Source organism: Apodemus sylvaticus, chromosome 23 (genome assembly GCF_947179515.1).
Source record: "Apodemus sylvaticus chromosome 23, mApoSyl1.1, whole genome shotgun sequence".
Classification (NCBI taxonomy): Eukaryota; Metazoa; Chordata; class Mammalia; order Rodentia; family Muridae; genus Apodemus; species Apodemus sylvaticus.
This window is the reverse complement of record NC_067494.1, coordinates 40,255,968-40,278,806: the sequence shown is the minus strand read 5'-3', so window position 1 is coordinate 40,278,806 and position 22,839 is coordinate 40,255,968. Positions and strand designations below refer to the sequence as shown.

The window sequence follows — 22,839 nt, the reverse complement described above, 5'->3', positions numbered from 1 at the left end:
AAACTGCACCCAAAAACTGTTACACCTGCAGCCAACACTGGTCAACAGAAGGGCCTGACTGTTCTCCATGAGTTAGCCCAACACTACATCACAAAATCAACACTTCAAAAGTTGAACAGATTAGGCTGCAATTTCTATCTCATGAACTAGTTCACCTGATCTCTCCACAACTGACTACCCAAATATCTAGTATCTCAACATTTTGCAGAGAAAGGCTGTCAAGTCCTGAAGCACAAGTTCTTATACTACACTAAGAAACAAAAGTATTTGTTACTGGCAGAATTATGTTGGTTATAAATTTCCATTTTGACTAATAAAGATGTGTTTCAGCCTAGTTACAACAATTATTTATAATTCTCCATCTGAAAATGCAAATCCTAATAGGCACGCGATAGGTCTCCCTCTAGACACTTGTACCTTAATAGGAAGGGCATGGGGAGGGGGTCTGTGCTGCAGCCAGGTTCTGTCTCCTCGACAGAGTGGAGAATGCTAGCTTGTGATGGAAGGGCTGAGGGAAGGAAGCTAAGCAAGGGACCGGGGAAGGTGGGAACATTCAGAGCCTGCCATTCTACATCCTCCAGGCTCTGCACTAGTCCCTGGGCTAGACTCTGCAGACCAGCAGGCCCAGCCAATAAACCACCTTTGTCATTTTGATCCAATTAGGACTCTCACTTGATACCAAGATTTCTTTGACTACCAGAGGTCTCTAGAGCTTTTGGTCATTGTTCTGAAAGAGGCGAGACAGAAACCTATGCTGGTTCCAAAAAAAGCCACAGTTCATCTTAAAAGCTATTTCTGAGCCGGGCAGTGGAATCCCAGCACTCTGGGAGGCAGAGGCAGGCGGATTTCTGGGTTCGAGGCCAGCCTGGTCTACACAGTGAGTTCCAGGATAGCCAGGGCTACACAGAGAGACCCTGTCTCGAAAAAACCAAATCCAAAAAACAAAAAACAAAAACAAAAACAAAAACAAAACAAAAGCTATTTCTGGCTAGTTATTGAAATACAGATTAACTCTGCCAGTTAACCTGCCAAATAACTGCTAGGTGAGAAGGGGGTTATTCTCTGTTCTACACTGTTGCTTTGTGAGACCAATACATGAAAAACAAAGCAAAATTTGGGGATAAAATCAAAGAACCTATGCCAGCGAGGTATGATGGTACATGTCTTTAATCCTAACAGGAAGCAAAAGTAGAATGAGTTCTAAGTTTGAATCTATTCCTGGTCTACATAGCTGGCTCTAGGCTAGCCAGGACTACATAGTGAGATACTACCTTTAGAAAAACAACAAAATAACTAAAAAAATAGAACAAAAACCAGTCTGGTATAATGGCACATTACTGTGTAATCCCAGCCCTGGGAAGGCAGAGGCAGAGGCAGAGGCATGGAGTTCACTTGCTGGCTGGACAGTCACCCAGCCTACTAAATCCTTAAATTCCAGAACAATAAGACTGTCTCAAAACACCAAGTAGGCAACACAAGAGGAAACACATCTAAGATAGCCTCTGACTACACACACACACACACACACACACACACACACGGAAAATGGTAGTCTGACTACATTTACCATAATCTGCAAACAAAAGCCTACCTAGCAACAGGGTCAGAGACGGACAGAACCCTTAGGACACAGCAGGGGCAGTGGGGGGGGGGGGCTGTATATAATATGCCTCTGGCCCACCAAACTCAGATCACCAGGACTAGGCCAAGGGATTAGTCTGGGTGAGCAGACAAGAACTGTCTCTTCAGGGTATGGGGGAAGAGGTCTGAAGCAAGCAGCTATCTTCCCAATTCAATGGTGACAAAAGTCACTCAACACAGGCTAAGACCTGCTCAGCATGATCTACGCATTACTACTCCCTAAACATTTCAACATAAGCAGAACAGTTTCCTCAGTCTTCAGAACTCACTGTTGGTTTCCTATCAACCACAAACAGATGGCAGCCCAGAAGAGCCCTGTCTCCATTATGCCAACTTGGCAGGAAGCACACCTGCCTTCACCTGAAACACCAATCCCTCCCACCTTTACACGGAAGATTCCCAAACACAACTAGCATCCTACCTGGGTGCCAACTGAGAAGCAACCTTAGAAGCATTCAGGGGTCTCCTTACAACTCAGCAGTGAAACAACCGGAAGGAGCGCACGGCCAGGCACATCCTACAGTAAATACACGAACAGTAGTCTTTCCGAGCAGCTCCACGATGGGTCAGCGGGCCCTCTGCCTGACTGCACTGGGACGGAAGCCAGTCTCGCTAACAGCCATATGCATACAAATCAGAGCAGACAATAGGACATCAAACCTGGAGGGCACCTGGGCAGATGAGAAAAGTTCAACTTTAGATCCCAGAATACATCCTGCTTTCTTCTGTTTTAGCAGCCCTGGGAACTGAACCTAGGCCATCCTGCATGGCAAAGGAAGCTGACATTTTTTAAGTAATACAAGACCAAAAGAATGGCAGAATACTCAGAAATTATTCCTGAGAAAGGATTATGAAAATTACTCCCTACTCACAGAGGCAAAGATGAAGAAAGCGTGTTCCCTTACAGGATTCCAAGATGCAACTAATGCTCTCGGGATCGCCTGCCAATCAAGAGGGCTTTAGTCATTTACTGCTTCCCCGGCTGCTCAGCACACCAAACTGTTGGTCCAGGGTTCCCTTTGGAGAATGCAGTCTAAAATTATCTCCAGCTCTGCGCTCAAGCCGTATACCTGGACCCAAACCCTCCAGCAGCTCTGTTCTTGAAATAATACCAAAACCTTTAAACATGGCACATGAGGTCCACCATGTAAGGACCTTTCTCACGAGGCCTCTGCACTTCCTCTCTGACACTCGATAAACTGACACCTCCCAGGAAACCATCCAGCTGTGACAGGCATGACAGTGCAGTAGCATCTTTAATCCCAGGCCAGTGGACAGCAACAGAGGCAGGCAGATGTCTGTGAGTGTGAGGCTAGCAGAGTCTGTATTGAGTTAATTCGTAGATAGCCAAGGTTACACAGTGAGACTCTTGTCTCAAAATAAATAAATTAAATAAATAAGAAGGAAGAAAGTAAAGAAACAAACAACCCATACAGTAGAAACTGGATAAAGACAAAGTTTGCCTCCGTAAGACTTTTCAACTTTGATCCATCAAAATGTCACAAAGCTGAGATGCCAACAAACTGAAAATATTGATAATGCCTGCATGAGAAAATACAGTATACAGTAAACTCCAAGTTATTAAAAAGAGAAACATGCTACTTGCCTAAGTGCTTGCCCTATAGTTACAATCAGTCTTTCACATTCCAATCTTATGACATGCCCGAACTCCCATTCCAAATGCCACTAAACTACATGCTCCTTCCCACTGTGCCCGACGCTTGGGATCCCCACAGCCAGGGGTTCCTCTAAAGCAGATTCACTGCAGCTTCCTCAGCCAAAGGCAGGTACTGTCTCAGGGTGACGCCATGACCAAAAGCAAATTGGGACAAAGAGGTTTATTTGGCTCATATATTCTAATTCCCACTGAGGGAAGCCAAGGCGGGAACTCACACCAGGAGGGAACCTGGAGGAGGAGCTGATGCCGAGGTCATGGCGAGATGCTGCTTACAGACCTGCTTTCTCACAGAACCAAAATGGGATGTGCCCTCCCACATCAATCATTAAGAAAATTCCCTACAGGCTTCCCTACAGCCTGATCTTATGGCAGCGGCTCTCTACCTTCCTAAGACTGTGACCCTTTAACACAGTTCCTCATGTTGTGGTGACCTCCACCAATAAAACTGCCACCCTTGTTACATCAGAACTGTAATTTTGCTATTGTTATGAATCATAATGTATCTGTTTACCGATGGTCTTAGTGACCCTTGTGAAAGAAAAGGTCCTTTGACACACATACCCACAGCCCCACGAAAGGGTCACAACCCATAGGCTTAGAACCTGTCTAATGGAGACACTGTCTCCGTAACACTGTCAACTTCCTATCTCAGGTAACTCTAGCTTATGTCAGGCTGACACAGACCTACGGCAGCAGCACCACCACCTTCTGCCGTCTTCTGTTTGCTTCATCATCACTAAGGTCTCCTGGGTTTGGTTTGGTTTTGGGGGTCTTGTTTGCTTGGTTTGGTTTTGGAGGTTTCATTGTTGCTGCTGTCCTTTGTTTCTGTGTTTTGAGGCAGGGTTTCTCTGCTTGGTCCTGTTTGTCTTGGAACTCGATCTATAGACTGGGCCTACTAACTCAAGAGATCCTCCTGCCTCTGCTTCCCAAGGTCTGGGATAGAGAGGGATGCACTACCACACCTGGCTCCGAAGTCTCCTTAAACCTACAAATTTTCTTTCCAAATCAATACATCAAATTCAACTACTTGGTGCCTACCACAACAGTCAAGTCACGTCACCATAGTAACATGAAGCAGCAGTGAGCACAAAGGGTGAGTGAGGGTCCACACATGAAATAATGGGACCAGTGTGTAGCCATCAAACACTGAACTAATACTTCCATAATACAAGGTTTATATCTCAGTAGATTTTCTTCCAATAATACTAGACAACCTATGCTGTAAGATCGTTTGATTTCTAAATCTCTAAATGATATTAGACAGTAGATAAGACTGGGTAGATACAAAACAGAGAAAGGAATTGGACCAAGCCCTAAGTTTCTAGGAGCTTCATCATCTCTAATATGTTAAGTCCAGACTCCACAGGAGTCTTCCTCAGACTTCTCACCTTGGGGTCCACTTCACTGCTCATTGGCACCAAAGGAGGTCCAACTCAAACCAATTTTGTTCACCATTACCAATCTAGTAAAAGGTTTGATAACTAAAATTAAAAGGTTGAAGCGCTTGGTTCAAATAAACATCCAGATACTGACAGTGCTATCAAACGTTCTCCAAGTCTGGGCGGTCCTGTACATACCTGAGAAACAGATTAATTCCCCAGAGCCAGGCATATGCCATCTGTGTCACAAGAAGACAGTTCACCACCCTGATATGGACAAAGGACAACTAAGGAAGTTGTCTCTCTACGATCCTCAGGGAGCAAAGGAGATCACAGTTACTGGGGAAACACAGAAAGCCAAGAGACAAAACTGATACCCAAGGCCCACAGAACTAATGACAGTCATATTATTTCTGAATCAAGTGACCAACTGCATCTCTCTTATCTTACAATAAACTTTAGAGTTAAACTTCTACAGGACAGGACTGACGATTCTTTCTTTACCTCCATGAAGGAAAGTACTATCAGCCTGAGAGATACTTCATATCCCCACTCGTTTCTTATACAAGACTCCATGATAAACGCAAATCTCATTAGAAGACTTTCTGTTGTGTCATAAACATTCCCAAAGCATTTTAGTTGATCAGAACTTTAAAAATAAGCTGAGCATAATCACTCCACTCCAGAAGCAAAGACAGGAGGATCACTGAGTTCCAAACAGCCATAGCTACACAGAGAACTCTCAAAAAACAAACAAAACAACAAAACCTTTGAAAATACATTCATATAGCAGATCACTTTCCTCAAAATACAGAAAAGGTCTTAAGACAGTCAAAATTAAGGTAAAATTAAGTTATGGTGATAATCATAATCTGTCAACTGTACACATCAGTACTTTGCTGACAATACAGACCCAGCTATGCCAGAGAGTCCAGAGGAGGAGGGAGATGCAAAACCGAACAAAGTAAGTGCTTATGACTTCAAAGAGGTGGATCAATGCCCTAGGAAGTCATCATGGGTGGATTCTGGGCAGCATCAGTCCTATGCCCAATTTGTCCACAAGTCCCTCGGAATGTACGTGGCGTAGGAGACGGAACAGCAGAGTGCCACCTTCATTCTCCTCTGTCACAGGGTTAAAACTGTCACTGATGGAGTCAGGTGAGCGAACTGAGAGCTTTCTAGAGTTTGTTAAGACTTGTGCTTTATTCAAGGCTTCAAGTACTGCAGGATTTCACAAATTACCTACATATGAAAACACCAGACTGGGCTTCTCATCTCTTGAGGGAAAAATGAGCCAATCTCCTTAAACCTTCTCCCAGAAAAAGTAACGTTTCACTGATTTGACAAATACCGAACTAACAATTAGCAGTAACCCCAACAACCTAAAGTCTGCTCTGCTGGCCAGGGCCGTGGCCTAACTTCCCATGCCAGCCATTGAAGCTGCCTGACCACCTGTTATTACTTCAGTTAAGCTGGTTGTCTGTAGCTGAGAAACGAAGGTATCCTACAAACAGCCTGCATGTGCGGACAGCACTGCTCACTTCCTTTTCACCACAGTTTGAAGCTGCCCCAGGACTAACAGTTCCGCCAACGGTTCACCTGATGACCTCTGACACTACCACCTTATCACGGCGGCTAGAAATAGCAATATGCTCACGGGAGGCAAATCTACTCTTGACAACCAGAAACAGGAAAGACCTGGAACTGGAAAGGCTAAGCTCTAGAAGGTAGGCACGTACCACATCTGTCTCTGAACAAAACTGTTGAGAACTTAGGACTGTGACCAGTAAGTAGCCTGAGTGACAAGCCGGGTAACACAAGAGCAAGACATTTCAATTAATCTTTGAAAAGGCCAAATTCTCAGCATTACCCAGACATTAACAGATACACTACAGAAACTCAATGGCTCTAATATGCCCATTTAAAAAGGCATTCAAACACTAAAACATAATACCTCACGTGAAACATTTACAAATTCGTGTATGTCCATCACAATATAAACTGAATATTTAGTTTTTGAGAAATCGCTTACATAGTAGTGCATATTATCTTAATCCATTTTGACTCTAATGGTACTGATCAAATAAAGGCTTATTATCTAACCTACAGCGACAACTCCAAAACCATAATAGATAATACTACACTATTACTCGCACGGGCTTTCTACAAAAGATTTTATGTTGTTTTTTGAAACAGGGTCTATGTAGCCCTGGCTGGTCTAGAACTTCACTATGTAAACAGGCTGCCTCTGAACTCAGAGATCTGCCTGACTCTGCCTCCAAGTGCTGCAATTAAAAGATAAGCCACCACACATAACTACTGTGTTATAATTCTGTTATTAATAGACACCACCTAAGTACAAACACTGCTACTCATTTACTGACATCAGAAAAATGTGTGGTTCTCAACCATATTTAAGGAGGACAACACCAATTTTTAATGTTTAATTTTAATGTTATAATGTAATAATCTTCTATGAAGGCTAGAGAAGAAACGAAAATGGACACTGATACAAGTCCTGACACATTAAAGGAGATAGCAAAGGAAAGAAAATCCAAGTTTATCTGTTCATAGTAATTTGATGGGTAAATGCTAATTCATTCAACATATCAGAGAAACACATCTACTTCTAAGAGGCAGTAGGTGTCTATGTCGTCTTCTCCTTTCTTTAGTTAAATGTGTCCCAGCTCTCCTGTGACTTCCTCCCAATCCCATACACCTCGTCTTTGCAAAACTTCTCCTACCCTCTTTATTCTCATTCGGTTGTATGTGTTCATGCACACATGCCAACTTCTCTTATTTTTTAGGACAAATTCCTATTAACTGCAGATATCTCAGGTCTAATGCTATGTGCACTTTTATTGGATAGCTAACAGCAGCTCTTCAGACTGAAAACATCCATTTCTACCTCTTCTGCACCTGACAATACATACATTTCCCTTCATGTGTACTGCCCTGGGAACTCTTCTCCTTATTCACAATCCATGCAGCAGATATCCACATATTATAATAACCAAGAAAAGGAAGAGATGTCACAGTAATATAATACTGTTACTGATTTTAAATTTTACCAAATTCGCTTTCATTCATTAGGGTCTAATCTGCCAACTTAACAGCTAGAAATGCCATCTTAGTCCTAGACTCAGGCTGCCGTACTAAAACGTAACTGTCCTTCAGTATCCATGGGGCTTTAGATCTAATTCTTCTCTCAGAGTGTCATGGAGCCACTACTGGCACACAGGAAACCTAAGAAATAAATTGATGTGGTTAACAGTATAGAAACGCGGGGTGGGTGGGAGGACAGGGGAAGAGAAGGGGGTTTGCGGGACTTTCGGGGAGTGGGGGGGGGCTAGAAAAGGGGAAATCATTTGAAATGTAAATAAATTATATCGAATAAAAAAAAAACAGTATAGAAACGCAATCAGTAAAATTCAGTTTCTTTAATACAAGTTACAATGAGAAAAAAAGATGGAGAGCCTACAGATGAAGGAGCCGTGAAGCCAGGCACGGAAGTGTGCGCAGCTGGAATTCCAGCACTAGGGAGGCTGGATGATTACAAGTCCAAGGCCAGTCAAGGAATATAGGATGAGACTCTGCCTCAGAAGAAAAAAAAAAAAAAAGAGGAAGGGGGTAGTCAGCAAAGCAGGGGAAGGGAATACTAAAATTACTTACGTGTAATGGAAGGACCTTATTTGGGTCTTAATAAAAACAACCTGTCTTAGTGAGGGTTTCTGTTCCTGCACAAAACTTCATGACCAAGAAGCAAGTTGGGGAGGAAAGGGTTTATTCAGCTTACACTTTCCACATTGCTAAAGGAAGTCAGGACTGGAACTCAAGCAGGTCAGGAAGCAGGAGCTGATGCAGAGGCTATGGAGGGATGTTTCTTACTGGCTTGCTTCCCCTGGCTTGCTCAGCTTGCTTTCTTCTAGAACCCAGGACCACCAGCCCAGGGAGGGCACCACCCACAATGGGCCCTCCCTCCTTGATCACTAATTAAGAAAATTTCTTATAGCTTGATCTTAATTAGTGATCTCAAATGAAGGCAATTCCTCAAGGGAGGCTCCTTTCTCTGTGATAACTCCAGCTTGTGTCAAGTTGACACACAAAACCAGTCAGTACAATTGACCCCTTGTCAACTTGACACACAAACACATCACCATTAAGCCTCAACCCTTACTTTTATTCATCCCCATGATCTAAATAACTTTAAAAGTCCCACAGTCTTGAATATTAAAAGTTCAATCCATTTAAAATATCCAAGATCTTTTAAAATTTGAAGTCTATTAAAAATTCCAAGTCTCTTAACTGTGGACGCCACTAAAAAAACTTATTTCTTCAAGAGGGAAAAAATATCAGGGCACAGTCAATCAAAAGCAAAATCAGACTCCAACCATCCAAGGTCTGAGCTCCTCCAAGGGCTTGGATCACTTCTCCAGCCCTGCCCTTTGTAGCACTCTCCTTGTCTTCTAGGTTCCAGCTGCCTGTACGCCACTGCTGCTGCTGTTCTTGGTGGTCATCTCATGGTACTGGCATCTCCAAAATACTGCTGTATTCCGCTGTAATCAGGCTTCTACAATAGCCTCTCATAGGCTCTCCTCATGGTACCAAGCCTTGACTCCTTTGCATGACGCTTTCAGTCCTGGGCCATCAATTGCAACTGCACCTTCACCAATATCTTTTCGCAGCCTCTCACAGTGCCAAGCCTCAACTACTCTTTAGGAACCCTTTATGCCTTCAAAACCAGTACCACCTGTGTGACTCTTATACATTACCAAGTCCAGCCATAGCACAAGGTACAACCTTGGCTATCTCTGGAACACAGCCTCTGTGTGCTCTTAGAAAACACTTCCCACAAGATTTCACCTCAATGATGCTGGTCTTTTCTTAATTACTGCTAATTTCTTAGCTCTAGCTAACCAGCATCAATAGTCCCAGTAACATAAAAGATTCACTTTAGTAGTTCTGTTATCTTATTACTCAGAGCTGATTCTTCAGCCCCAGCTAACCAGAACCACAGAATATTCACAATCAAAATAGCAACAGCCCTAATAAGAGTCTTTAATTTTCCCTTTGAAATTTCACAAGCCAGGCCTCCATCTTCTGCACTGTTGTCAACATTGTCTTCCAAGCTCCTACAGAACATCCCACAGAGCTCTTAACATCCCAATGGCTCTTCTGACTCAAAGTTCCAAAGTCTTTCCACGATCCTCCCCCAAACATGGTCAGGCTGTCACAGGAGTACCCCACTATGCTGGCACCAATTTTCTTAGTCAGGGTTTCTATTCCTGCCCAAACATCATGACCGAGGAGCAAATTGGGGAGGAAAGGGTTTACTCAGCTTACACTTCTACACTACTGTTCATCACCAAAGGAAGTCAGGACTGGAACTCAAGCAGGTCAGGAAGCAGGAGCTGATGCAGAGGCCATGGAAGGATGTTTCTTACTGGCTTGCTTCCCCTGGCTTGCTCAGCCTGTTCTCTTATAGAACCCAGGACTACCAGCCCAGGGATGGCATCACCCACAATGGGCCCTCCTCCCTTGATCACTAATTGAGAAAATGCCCCACAGCTGGATCTCCTGGAGGCATTCCCTCAAGGGAGGCTCCTTTCTCTGTCATAACTCCAGCCTGTGTCAAGTTGACACAAAACCAGCCAGTACACAACCCTATGTAGATGATTACATAATTAAATCTGTGCCTGTGTTTATACCACATAGGTCATGACACATACATATGACAATCAGGGAGCGATAACTGAATATATTAAGTTTACATGTTTATTTATGTGTGATCACATAAACAGGACTTCTCACACTCTAGGCAATAATCTTGCCACTGAGTTACGATACATTCCTAGTCAGAAATGTGGGGATAAGAAGGCAGAGCATGATAGTCAGAGGCAGTCTAATATGGGCCACTACTTGCCCACCATGTGGATTCCAGGAAATCAAACTCAGTTCATCAAGCTTAGCATCAGGCCCCTTTGCCACTGGGCCACTTTAATAACCCAAAAACTATCCTTTAAAAATAATATTTATTGTGAGGAACTTTTTTAGAGGTGTACTAGGATACAGACAAAATTACAAGGGAGTCTGATTTGCTTTGAAATAATCCAATGTCAGGAAAGAAGAAGTATCCCTAAAATAATACTAAGGATGATGGGATAACTGTTCAAAAACTTTAGAAGTAGTAAAAGGGTATCCCAGCTTTTATGTGTAGATACTTTAACATAAAATATTTAAATTATGTTAAAATTTACTAACTAAATTAACATCACCCCCGGCCAAACTCTAAGAAATAAGCCAGATGACAAAATGTTTCACAGTGCACTAGGCAAGTGTTCCATGGTAAAAAGTAACACAGGTTCTAGGGTCAATATTCAGTGGTACCACAGATGATAACAACAACAACAATAAAGTTAACACTTTAAAGAAAAAAATTCCCATGTCTTTAGATCCTCCTTCTACAGTGCTCAGCTCTGGCTGAATTTTTAGCAGCAGACTGAGGTACTTCATATATATATATAAGTTTGCTTATGTATCTTTTCATTCGTATCATTTAAAATAAGGACATTTAAAGTAAGGGAAATTCTGATATTCTAACACACAGATAAGCCTTAATTCAGAAAAGGCAAATCATTGCGTGCTTTTAGTTGTATTAGACACCTAAAGCTGTCTGCTTCACAGAAGCAAAGGGGTGTTTGAGAGGCTCGGAGACTGGGAAAACAAAAAGTTCTGACTAGAGGGCTCCAGTCTGGAAACCTGTGGCATCTGTTCTTCGACAATGAAAGTTCAATGCCACTGAACTGTTCGACATGTCAGAAGCAGAAAAGGGTATCCCAGCTTTTATTTATATACACTTTAACAAAAAATATTTTAATTATGTTAAAATTTACTAACTAAATTAACATTACCCCAGCCAAACTATAAGAAACCTGTTGTTGTGACCTCAGATTCTATGCAGTTCCAATAGTCTCGGTCCGGGTAACCAGTCTTAGGATAGCGAGGGACCGTTACAGATGCTAAATAGGAAGGAGTACAGTGTCTGTATGACAGTGTCTCATCCTGAGGTTTTACTTGGTTAACTGTGCTTTGCCAATACATGCACAACCAGCCTCTCCCACTGTCTTCACTTTTGCCCTCCACAGGAAACAGGAGACAGATGAATGTTATGAATGTGGTCTAAGGCACGAAGCCACTGACTGCCGCCTACCTTACCCATGCTCACAGGAGCCATCCGATACCTTCTTGAATGCAACTTGCAGCCAACTCAGAAAGAACGCCGGTTCACCTTTGGTTCTATAAACCATCCAGAGAGAGCTGAGGTCTGCATGCCAAAGGCTGCTGCCCCACCATTCATTAGTTAGGACCTCAGCAGCAACAGGAGATGGCTCAATTTAAAACTCTCTTCACAAAAATTGTTAATACATTAAAAAAAAAAAAACAAAAACAAAAAACCCCTCTCTTCATGAGGCTGTAAAGAGGGGGAACATATCAAGAGCTCCTTCCGCTCTTGCGGGGGAGCTGGGTTTGGTTCCCAGCATCCTCGTTGGATGGCTCACAGCCACCTGTAACTGCAGATCCAGGGGATCCATCACCCTTTCCTGTCCTCACACAAAGCATACATACACTCAGGCACAAACACATAAAATATAGCTAGAAAGAAAAAGGGAGAGGTGTAATAGGAAGCAAGGAAGGAAGGAAACCATTCATTATAAAATAAATAAGCTGGTTTCATATCGTCCATCCTTTTAAGGGTTAAAATTCCATTTGAAGTTTTAGTAGAGGAAAAGGAGTTATGAATAACCAAATTCAGTTCTTATGTCTCCATATGAAAACCATAAAGTTCAATATGATCCACATTTATCGCGTCTATGTTACTTAAAATACATGTAGTAAACAGAACATGGGTAAAGCAGGCTTTCTACTCATCCTCCAGGCCTGAAACCTCCAGGAGTGTTAAAAATATTTCTCCTTATGTGACTTCCTGTAACTCAGCACAGCATATATCCAAGTCTGGAAGGCAACACCTCCCCCATCGCCCAAAAACGCTGCTACTTCCACAACCCCGGTCAAAACAGAGCTCTTCAATGTCTTCAAAGCAGTGTTCATGGTCTAGCAATTCTTTCACACACAGGGCTCTTCTTTAATTGAGGAGATAAAGACTAGATTTGGCTATTCATAACGTGCTCAATCATCCCTCAAGCAGGATCACACGACAGGACACATGTGACTCCCGTTCGGAATGTGGCTATCACTACACAGCTCCCAGCTGCCCACCTGAAGGCTAGGAGTCTCTCTGTGCATGTTCTGGATTACAGTGCAGCTATGTGCACGGACCCAGTCCTTTCACATTAATCCCAAATTGGAACTCTCCAGGAATATGGCACAATCCCCTGGGCTTCCTGCAAGAGCTAAACTCCCACTCCCAAGGAGTGGTGACTCCAGATACAAAAACAAAAACCCCACAGGCTCAAAATAAGAGAATCTCAGAATGGTTTTTACATTCCTCTAAACCTTAGGAACAGCTGCCCCTCCTAAAACGTGCTACTAAAAACGTAAGGAAATACTCTTAAGATGCTCTACCATAGTAAAATAAAGAAGTGGGCCTAGTGTGATGACACAAAACCTTCATCTCAGCTCTGGAGGTAGAGGCAGGCAATCTCTGTACTAGGCCAGCTAGCTGGTCTACACAGTGCCAGCCAGGGCTAAAAGACCCAGTCTATTATAATAATAGCATTAGAAAAGAAAAGAACAAAGGATATTTTTAAAAGGAGAGTCTCTAAGTTTAAAAAAAAAAAATCCTGAAAACAGTTCCCTCCCTAAGGGAACAGATTATCCCCTGAGGGAGTAGAGTTACCTGGGCAGGTTGGCAGGTAGAAGGAACAGGTAGGTCCCTAAGTAACATCAATCTCACTGACGACTGACAAGCCGTCCACATCCAATTCAAGTCACAAAGCTAGATGGCCCTCGCCTTCCCAAGCAAGAGGCGCCTCCGAAAGAAAGAAGTGGACACCTCCTTGCTAATTGCCCCCAAACGGCGAAACTTCACCTCAGCATCAGGAGCCGGGTTAGGAGAGTGAAGGAGCAAAAGAGGAACGGCTGGTGCCGGGAGCGGAATCTCCGTGATTTGCCAGAGGAAACCGCACAGGCTCCAGACAGCAGAAGCGCCGGGATTTCCATGCAGCTGCCACGACAGGTGACCGGGCCGTTTTGCAGACACCCCGCTCACCCGCTGGCTGGCCCGGCTTGGCTCAAGGTGGAGAGAGCAGGAAAGGGAAGGAGAGCCGCCCCGGGACCGGAGAACGGCAGAGCAAAAGAGGGACTTGGGTGGGGGGGACGAGGGGGGGAAGGCCGGGCCGGCGCAGCCCGTCTCCCCGGGAAAACCGATCGAAGGGATGTTTCTGTCTGCACAATTAAGGAGAAGGGGAAAGAAAAAAAACAAAAAAACATGGCTCCGAGCCAAACGCCTTCTGATTTACACACGCACGCCCGAGCTCCTCGGTCGGCCCAGCTCCTCGCACGCCGGAACAAAAGGCAACCGAGCGAGCAAGGCGCGGGGCCGCCCAAGCTGGGGGGTCCGCTGAGGAGCCGCGCGCCGGCCGCCCCCGCCGCGCCCACCGCCCGGCCCCCGCCACCCCGGCCCTCACGGCCGCCCATCCCAGCCTCACCTCCCGATCGGCCGTGGCGGCGGCCCCGCGCCTCTCCGCCTCCGCCTCCAGCAGCCCTCGGCGCCGCCGCCGCCTCCTCCCCTCCCCGCGTCTCAGCCGAGACTCCGCCTCCCTAAGCAGCCGCCGCCGCCGCCGCCACCGCCACCGCCAGTCGGGCTAGGGGGAGGGGGGCGGGGCGAAGCACGTGACCGCGCCACGTGACCAGGCGCCTCCCCGGCCCGCCCTCCCCGAGCGGACCCGCGGCGGGTGGCGCTGCCCGGTGCGCGCGCGTGCGCGGGAGCGGCCGTGGGAGCGGGGTGCGGTCTCGAGCCTCCCACGCGCCGCCCGGCTCCCGAGACTCCGGCACCGCCCGCGTCGCCCGCCTCCGCCGCGGCCACGACGCCCAGCCTGGATCACTCACCTCCTCCCGAGTCCCCCCCCACTGGCGAGCTCGTCAGCGGGGGCCGGAAGTGGACATCGCGCCGTCTGCTACCCAGACAGTGCCCGCTGCCGAGCACACAGCAGCTCGTACTATGAGCAACGTGGCTCCCCTGGAAACAGTCATTCAAGTGTCTTCGGCGGTGCTGCTGCTGTCACGTCAGTACCCACCTCCGGTTGCTTTCAGGGAGAAACAAATCCACAGCGTCATTTTAAGTCACACAGGCACAAGCAAACCTTTACTCCCCTCACCCCCACCCCAACCCCGTTAAATTGATGTGCTAAGAACGGAAACTTCAGCCATCCCTCGGTTTTCCACCGTTACAAAGAAGGCGTCGCTGGGTGTAGAGAATGCGTGGTTGAAATTGTAAAAATAGACAGGATCGCATCTTTCCTTGAAGCAAGGCTGAGAACAGTAGACACTCTTCCCAACTGTGAGGCACTGTGTTCTATTTCTGAGTATCGGCAAACGTTAAAACCCTTTTTACGGTTTTGTGTGTGTCCGTTTGTTACAGACAGGGTCTTTGTGTAGCGTGGGCTGGCCTCAAACTCAATTCTCCTGCCTCTTGAATGCTGGGATTTCAAACCACCATACCTAGCCAGTTCCTATTTTTAAATTATCCCTCCGCTAATTCAATCAGAAGTCTGAGTAAGAGTCCGTCGGGTTCTACAACTCTGTGCTTGAGATTTTACTAATGCTTTATATTTTTGAGCCTAGGTCTCACTATGTAGCCTGGAACTCTGTGTAGACCAGGTTGGCATAGAACTCACGGAGAGCCACCTGCCTGAACAACGCAGTGTTCTTTCTAATGTGATCACTCTTCTGCTAATACTGTATATTTAATTTTACTGTCTTTCGCCTTCTGTGTCTCACCCCTGAAAGATCTATTCTCTTTCATGACGTTTTCAGAAGCAAGGTGGGACTGCTCAAGACCTTCAGCTGGGGTCTCACCTGGGGACTCTCTTATAGCAATCTGTTAAGTCGGCTGTGAATCTGCATCTTGTACTTTAAAAACCTTTCTAATTATGGAATGAAGAGAGTTGCCTTCCTTCTATTTAGAAAGCTGGGGCAACTGGGAGCCATTAGAAGGAAGATTTGGCAAGGGGACCCTTCTTCTGGCCTCTGAAATCCCATTGGCCCAGTGATTTTTCGTTTCCTTGTGTTTAAAATGCTTTTTTTTTTCACTATTAGAACTTTAGTAACAGTGGGAGAAATTAAACCAATATACAGTAGCTGCTGAATATACAATTACTACAACGAACACTCTTTGTTTGATATTATTGCCTCTATTAACTGGCTTGCCCTTGGCTCCAAGTTCAAGTTTAAGAAAAAACGTCTTACCATCCTAACCAGTCCCCTCTTAAGCCTCGAGGAATGTGTGACATTTCTTTGAACATTACACTCTCTTTTTCCACTTTGGGGGTGGGAGAGGGAGGGTCACGCTGTGAGCTCAGAGTTGCCCTGATAGCCAGTGTGGCTAGCAGTCTGATGACACAGTGTGACCTAAGTAGGGTGTAGTCTCCAGTGTGTGACCGAACCTTTGATGGAAAACACCTCTACACTGCCCAACCCCAGAACTGATCCACCAGGCACAGGGACTCTGCTGTTATCACCAGGTAACTGGTTGATCCTTCTTTATCTCTCTATCCACTTCTTGATGCCCTCACATTTCTGAGCTACCCAGATCCTGGAACCCCCAGAGATCCTGCCACCCAGTCTCTTTCCTTTCTCCCCACTCCCCAGTATGCCTGTGGGTCCCTCCCGCCCTCCTGGCTGTAAAGCCCAAAGACTTTGCTGATTGAGCCCTTGAGCCACCAAGGCACAAGCACATGGAAACTGGATCCTGGACATCGGAGGTGGCAAAGGAGCCAGAGCTTTTGGAGAATAAGATACGAGCCTTTGGTCTCTCGATGTGTTCTGAGAGCCAAAAATGTTTGTGCCAACTTAGACTTCATTGCTGGAAACACAGCGTGCTGCCCACAGAATAGAATGCTTCCATCCCGCCGGCTGCCCTGAGCCAAGCCCCAGCCGTTCAGCACTCCCACCAGTCACACAGAGGAGGGCTGAGGTAAGTGCAGGACAAGCTTCTTATAATGCTGGATTATACAGTCACTGCAACCGTCTTACAATGTCAGTCTTCACAAGTAGCTGTTACAGGCAAGAATGTTTAACCCCAAGGAAATGTAAACTCAACTAGTGAAAGGGCTTAAAAGGGGAGAGTATAGGGGGTTAAGTGAGTGTGCCTAGGCGGCGTGGGGGAAGGTGTCCAGGCCGGCCCTTGCCTGGGCACCTCTGCCCCTGAGGGACCACACACACACAGGCATAGTATAGAGTTTATTCAGAGTAGGGGATGGGAGTTAGTGGTAGAGAGAGGTAGAGGTACACACATACACAGAGAGAGAGAGAGAGAGAGAGAGAGAGAGAGAGAGAGAGAGAGAGAGAGAGAGAGAGAGAGAGAGAGAGAGAATAGAGAGAGTGGAGTGGAGGCCGGCCATGACCACGTGGAGAGGGGAAGAGCCCCAGGGGCAGAGAGGTGAGAATGTGGGAGATAGAGAGCAAAGAGAGAGAGGAGGGGCAAGTAGCCCCTCTTATAGTGGGCCAGATCTCTGGGGCGGGGCATACCTGGCTATTACCAGGTAGGTGTGGGGTAGAGCTTAGACAGAACCCCAACAGCTAGCGACACTGTGTTTGAAAGTAGCCATGATGGGAATGATATGCCAATGCCTTCTCTTACTGAGCTCCTACTCCAGACCAGGCTTTGTCCAGAACCAAAGCTCTGTGGCCTTGAGGGAGATAAGAAAAGATGCCCTAATAGGGACCGGAGAGGAAGAGGACCGCCAGCCTTGACCGAGCCCTTGGGTCTGCTGCGCCCAGATCTGAAGAGCTGGGCTGGACACCCAGAACAATTTCAGTTCCCGTCTGTGCCTCTGCCTCAGAGCCGAAAGCTCCAGTCAGCCAGACGCTCCCTCTTTCCATCCTTTTCAATGCCTCCCAGAGCAAAGTCCCGCCTGGACCAGATGCCTACAACCAAAACCACCACCGCTTGCCTTACCATGGAAGGGGGAGATGGAAAACAGGAGAAAGTGACTTTACAAAGAGACCAAGCGTTTGTGTTTGCCTCCTTTGTCCAGTATGAAAGCAGAGAGGAGGTGCGCAAGGTGCCACACTCAGCCTGCAGCTAGAGCAACTTCCTCCTTCCTCACAGCGTGTAGCCTTTCACTGGCGAAAGGGCATGCGTATGGCATGGCCTCGGTTAACCCAAAACACCTTTCTCTCTTTCTAGAAACATTTTAACAATGCCTTGCCTCTTGTTGTTGTTTTCTGACAGAGTCTCACCATGTGTCCTGAGCTTGCTTGGAACTCAGGATCTTCCTGCCCACTCCCCCAGCATGCTAGGATAGCAAGTATATGTCACCCTACCTGGCCCTTGATTAGTAGAAGTCTCTAGAAAGGAAAAGCTATTTATAAAAACAAAAAACAAAAAACTCATATTCCTACTGTAGGAGAAATGAGACCAATAACCACTTTCTTGCATAGAGCGGTCAAGACCAGCAGCTAAGGGGTTGGGAGGGGCACTAGAAGTGAGGTTATTGAGAGCAGAGGGAGATGAACCCTGGGGCTCATGTATAAGGCTGTATCCCATTATGCTGTTCTCGCTTGGTCATGTATACCTGGAGAATAGCAATTCTCCAGGGCTCTAACGTTATGTGCTAGAACAATTTTGACCCAAACTTGCCATCTGGGAAGCTGCCACCATAGAGTTGGCAGCTAAGGGCTATAAAGTCTGAGGTTGAAGACGTCAGAGTAACATTGTGGAAGCAAAATCAGATAGCAAGCACACTAAACACTGTCCCACCAATTTTATATAACCCATTTGTTGTATTTCATTTTTGTTTTAACCACATGTGACAGAATAAAAACTGAAGCTGTAACAGATTGGGAGCAGAGCTCAGGGGTAGAGCATTATATTAATTGTGTTCTACTGCTGTGATAAAATATTCTGAGGCAACTCACAGAAGGAAGGGTTTATTTGGATGTAAGGTTTTGGCAGGTCCTTCATAACAGGAAATCATGGCAGCAGGGCGTCTGAGAGCTCACGTCTTGAACCACAAGCAGTAAATACAGAGACTGACCTGGGAATGGCTCTTGGCTTTGGAAACCTCAAAGGCTGGCCCCAGCGACATACTTCTTCTGTCAAGACCACACCTTCGAAACTTGCCCAAACAGTGCCAGCAACTGGTGACTGACTGTTCAAACATCAGCACCTATAGTGGACATTCTCATTCAAAGCACAGCAAGCATGCTAGGAGCTGAGTCCAAGCCTCAGTCCCACTCCCAAAATAACAGCACAATTTCAGAAGAGCAATGGGGCTAGAGAGATGGCTCAGCAGTTAAGAGCACGTGTTCTTACGACAGCCCATGCCCCCTTCCCAGCACCCCCAGGGCAGCTCCCAAGCACCTGTAACTCCAGTTCCAGGGCCTGTCTGTAACTCCAGTTCCAGGGCCTGTCTGTAACTCCAGTTCCAGGGCCTGTCTGTAACTCCAGTTCCAGATGTGCCTTCTCCTGACCTTCCCAAGCACCAGACATACATACAAGAAAAATATACATATAAAATAAAGCACAAAATTGTAAATAAAAGGACAAGATGACAAGGTCTGGGTTGCACTCCATATTTGACATGGGCTTAGGTGAGCCTGTGTACACTGCTGTCCTCTCCAGCCTGCACATCTCAGTCTGTGAACAGGAAGAGAGCATTGCTGTCTGATTCTTTGAATTCTCAATTTTTATGCTGCATGGTTTTTTTGTTTAACTTGGTTGGCTGGTTGGTTGGTTGGTTGGTTGGTTGGTTGGTTTGATTTTTCTCTTCTTTAAGATAGGGTCTCCCTATGTAGTCCAAGCGGACTTGAACTTGGGACAACTCTTCTTACTCAAGCCTGTGCCATTATGCCTAGCTCTGATTTTTGTTGCCAGTGGTAGTTTGGAGGTATGCCTTTTTTATGGAAGTCCACAAATAAAGAGAAGTAGGTTTAATTTCCTGACTCAGGACTTTTACGTGGTCTAGAATATTTATAACAGCCTCCGCAGGTGATTTTTCTTTTGTTTTTATTAAGCCATATGAAACTGAGGAACAAGGCTAATTATGAAAATGTAACATAAGGCATACAACTTTATATCCTAATCAAATGAAACTATTAAGTACCAAATATAAAGTACAAAATAAGTTTGCAAGGACTAGACCTCTGCACCTCCCACATCAAGTTTACCTCAGTTTACAATAAGGAGAGGGAAAAACATTTTAAAGTTTAATTTCTACTTTTACCCATCCTTTCTTTTTCTGTCCCTCCCACACCACTCATTAGTTTATTCCTTTGGCCAGGAGTCCAAGATATTTTGTAGTCACTTCTATAATACACAGTTAACTTGGTGTGGTGACTCCTAGTTTTAATCCCAGCCCTTGAGAGGTAGAGACAGGTGAGTTTGAGGCCAGCCTGGTCTACATAGTGAGTTCCTAGACAGCCAAAGACATACAGAAAGACCCTGTACCCTGCTTTAATAAGGTTCTTAAACACTTTAGCCTCCCTTCTGACCCACCACCCACCAGAGGTAGTGGAAAGAAAAGGTTAATAGGAAAAATAAGATGTGGATCTGTTTAGAAATAGTTCTTTAGGGTGATTCATGTCTCTGAGGTTAGGAGAGGAGCAGTTTAGCTCACAAGCTCCATCCATTTGCAAACACCAAATCAGCAACGACAGTTCGATCTAGAATGAACCTTGAGGCTCTGCCAATTGGCCTGAGTCTGCAGAAGCAGCAAGAAGCCCCTGGAACAGCACTAGAAGTTCTTTGGTGCGTTTCTCTCTACAAAGACACAACAATGATCAGCAAAGAAGGCAAGGCAAAGCCAGTGTCACAGGGCATGGGCCACTGTCTGTGGGGCTATATTTATGCCCTTTCCAAACATGAAGTGTTCTCTCTCAAATGCCCACTCTAGCAAAATATCACGTGCTCTTTTTTCCCAGGTAGCTTCCAGAAAAATACCATGTGTCTGTTCTCAGCAAACCATCTTTCCACATGTCAGCTTCAGTAAAAACATCATCTCATAAGACAGCTTCCAGAAAAATGTCACATGACCCAACTGAGTCTCCAAAGAAACCATAAATTTCCACTTCAATCCCCCCTCCTCCTCCTCTCTTTAAACAGTTCTGCAGTAAACGGAGGCAAACTTGATGTGGAGAAGTGCAGTGCTACTTTGGGTCCTTAATTTTTAAGCCTAGAAAGGGAGATGTATAAATCCAACCTGAGCATGGCCAACTGTGCCTGCAGAAGATACGGTATCTGTGGCTGCTGCTGCCATCTTGTGACCAGGAGAAGAAACAGCCAACGTAGAGCTGTGAAACAGAGGTGGCCGTGACTCTCAGAAACAGCGATCCTGTGTATGTTCCCGTCACCTTGGCAACTTTAAGGTGTCGGTATTTGGAGATGATAAAATGTTTTGGTGATTTTAAGTTTGCCTCATTCTTAATTACAAAATCCTCCCAGTTGCCTCAATACATACTGTGTTCTGAGGCTCTCAGAGATCTTTACATCTACCCTGAGTGTGATTCCAGCTTTGTGAATTAGTGTCTCCATTTACTCTGAAGTACTACAAACAGGCTTTAAAAAGAGACATGGAATAAAACTTAATATAGGAGCCATACATGCAGTTAATAGAAGTCATTAGATTCTAGAAAAGCAGACAAGCCAGGTGTGGTCATACAAGGTACAGGCCTGTAATCCAAGCACTTGAAAGATAAAGGCAGGAAGATAAGGAGTTGAAGGTTAGCCTGCATTACAGCTTGAATTTGAGGCTAGCCTAGGCTACGTGAAACCTAGTCTCAAAATAAAACTAAGCAAAAGAAGCAGAGAACATGCAGTAATATATGCAAATCTACAAATGCTTAGTAAAGTCAGCTCTCTAATTAAAACGAAGTACTTAAACCATTCTCTTTATTGTAAAATTCTTAGCTTTTATCTAAATGCTAGCCATTTTCACTTTAACCAGAAAAAAAAATCTTATAACTGCAAACTCAAAACCTGAAACGTGATGCCCACTAACACAATGAGGTATCAGTTATGCTCTACGTAGTTACATATTGCTCCAACGAGAATGGTTTATTAAATATTTAATAAGTAACTTACACATGAACACAACCAGGATCCACACTGAGTGGCTCACCACCTGTAACTCCAGCCCTAGGTGATCTGACGCCCTCTTCTGGCCTCCACTGGGAACTGTACTCACATGCACATTCTGCACACAGATACACATACAGGTACATAATTAAAAATAAAAGCTTTAAAGCCCCTATACATCCTATGTAACCCTCCCAAAACATACATGCACACGCGCACACATGCACATGCATACACACACACACACACACACACACACGCATGCAAAGAAAGAGTGAGCGTAAGGGTAGTGTGATCTGGAAACAGTGATAAATTTCAGCGTAAGAACAAGAAAGCTTTTATAAAGTCTTCTTTACAGGTGCATCAAATGAAGGAAAAATATTTTTTGTAGTCTCCAAGTATAAAAGTTTAGGAACTAAGAAAACATCCTTTTCCCAATTTAAATGTAAATACATTCTTTATCTAGTGAAAATTAAGCCTGAGTTCCAACTTAAATTCATTTAATGCAATGTACCACTTCTGAGGAGAAAAAAATTATATATATAAATGATATATACCATATATCATTTACATACCACATATTATATACCATATATCATTTCCCCATATGACCCAGGGATCAAAGCTAGAACAATTTCTAGCGCATCAGAGATCTTGAGCCTTCTATATGCTTGTGCTTTTAAAACTCTTGGTCAGAGCTCCCCCTACTGGAAAAATATACTCAATGCTATAAATCAGACTCCAGATAGAAGTTATATTTACTTAGGTAATTATTGAGTCAGGGACCTGTTTTGGAACTCCATGAACTCAAATGATCTCAAGTAATAGTGAACACTGCTGCACACTACTGAACCAAGCCAAGTGTGTGCGTGATTGTACCTAGG

The 22,839-nt window shown here is 45.0% G+C and overlaps 1 protein-coding gene across 2 annotated transcripts in view; it reads right to left on the bottom strand.

The window, feature by feature from the left end:
* The window catches only part of Tulp4 (TUB like protein 4), a 139,826-nt gene extending 125,357 nt beyond the window's left edge, over window positions 1–14,469 (bottom strand). Inside the window, exon 1 of one of the 2 annotated variants that reach the window (XM_052169326.1) lies at window positions 14,367–14,469. The gene's annotated coding sequence lies outside the window, so the exon portion shown is untranslated. Of the gene's footprint in view, window positions 1–2,062; window positions 2,300–14,366 lie in introns of those variants that run through there. The other variant, XM_052169327.1, reaches the window with a different exon arrangement.
* Between the last annotated feature and the right edge of the window lie 8,370 nt (window positions 14,470–22,839).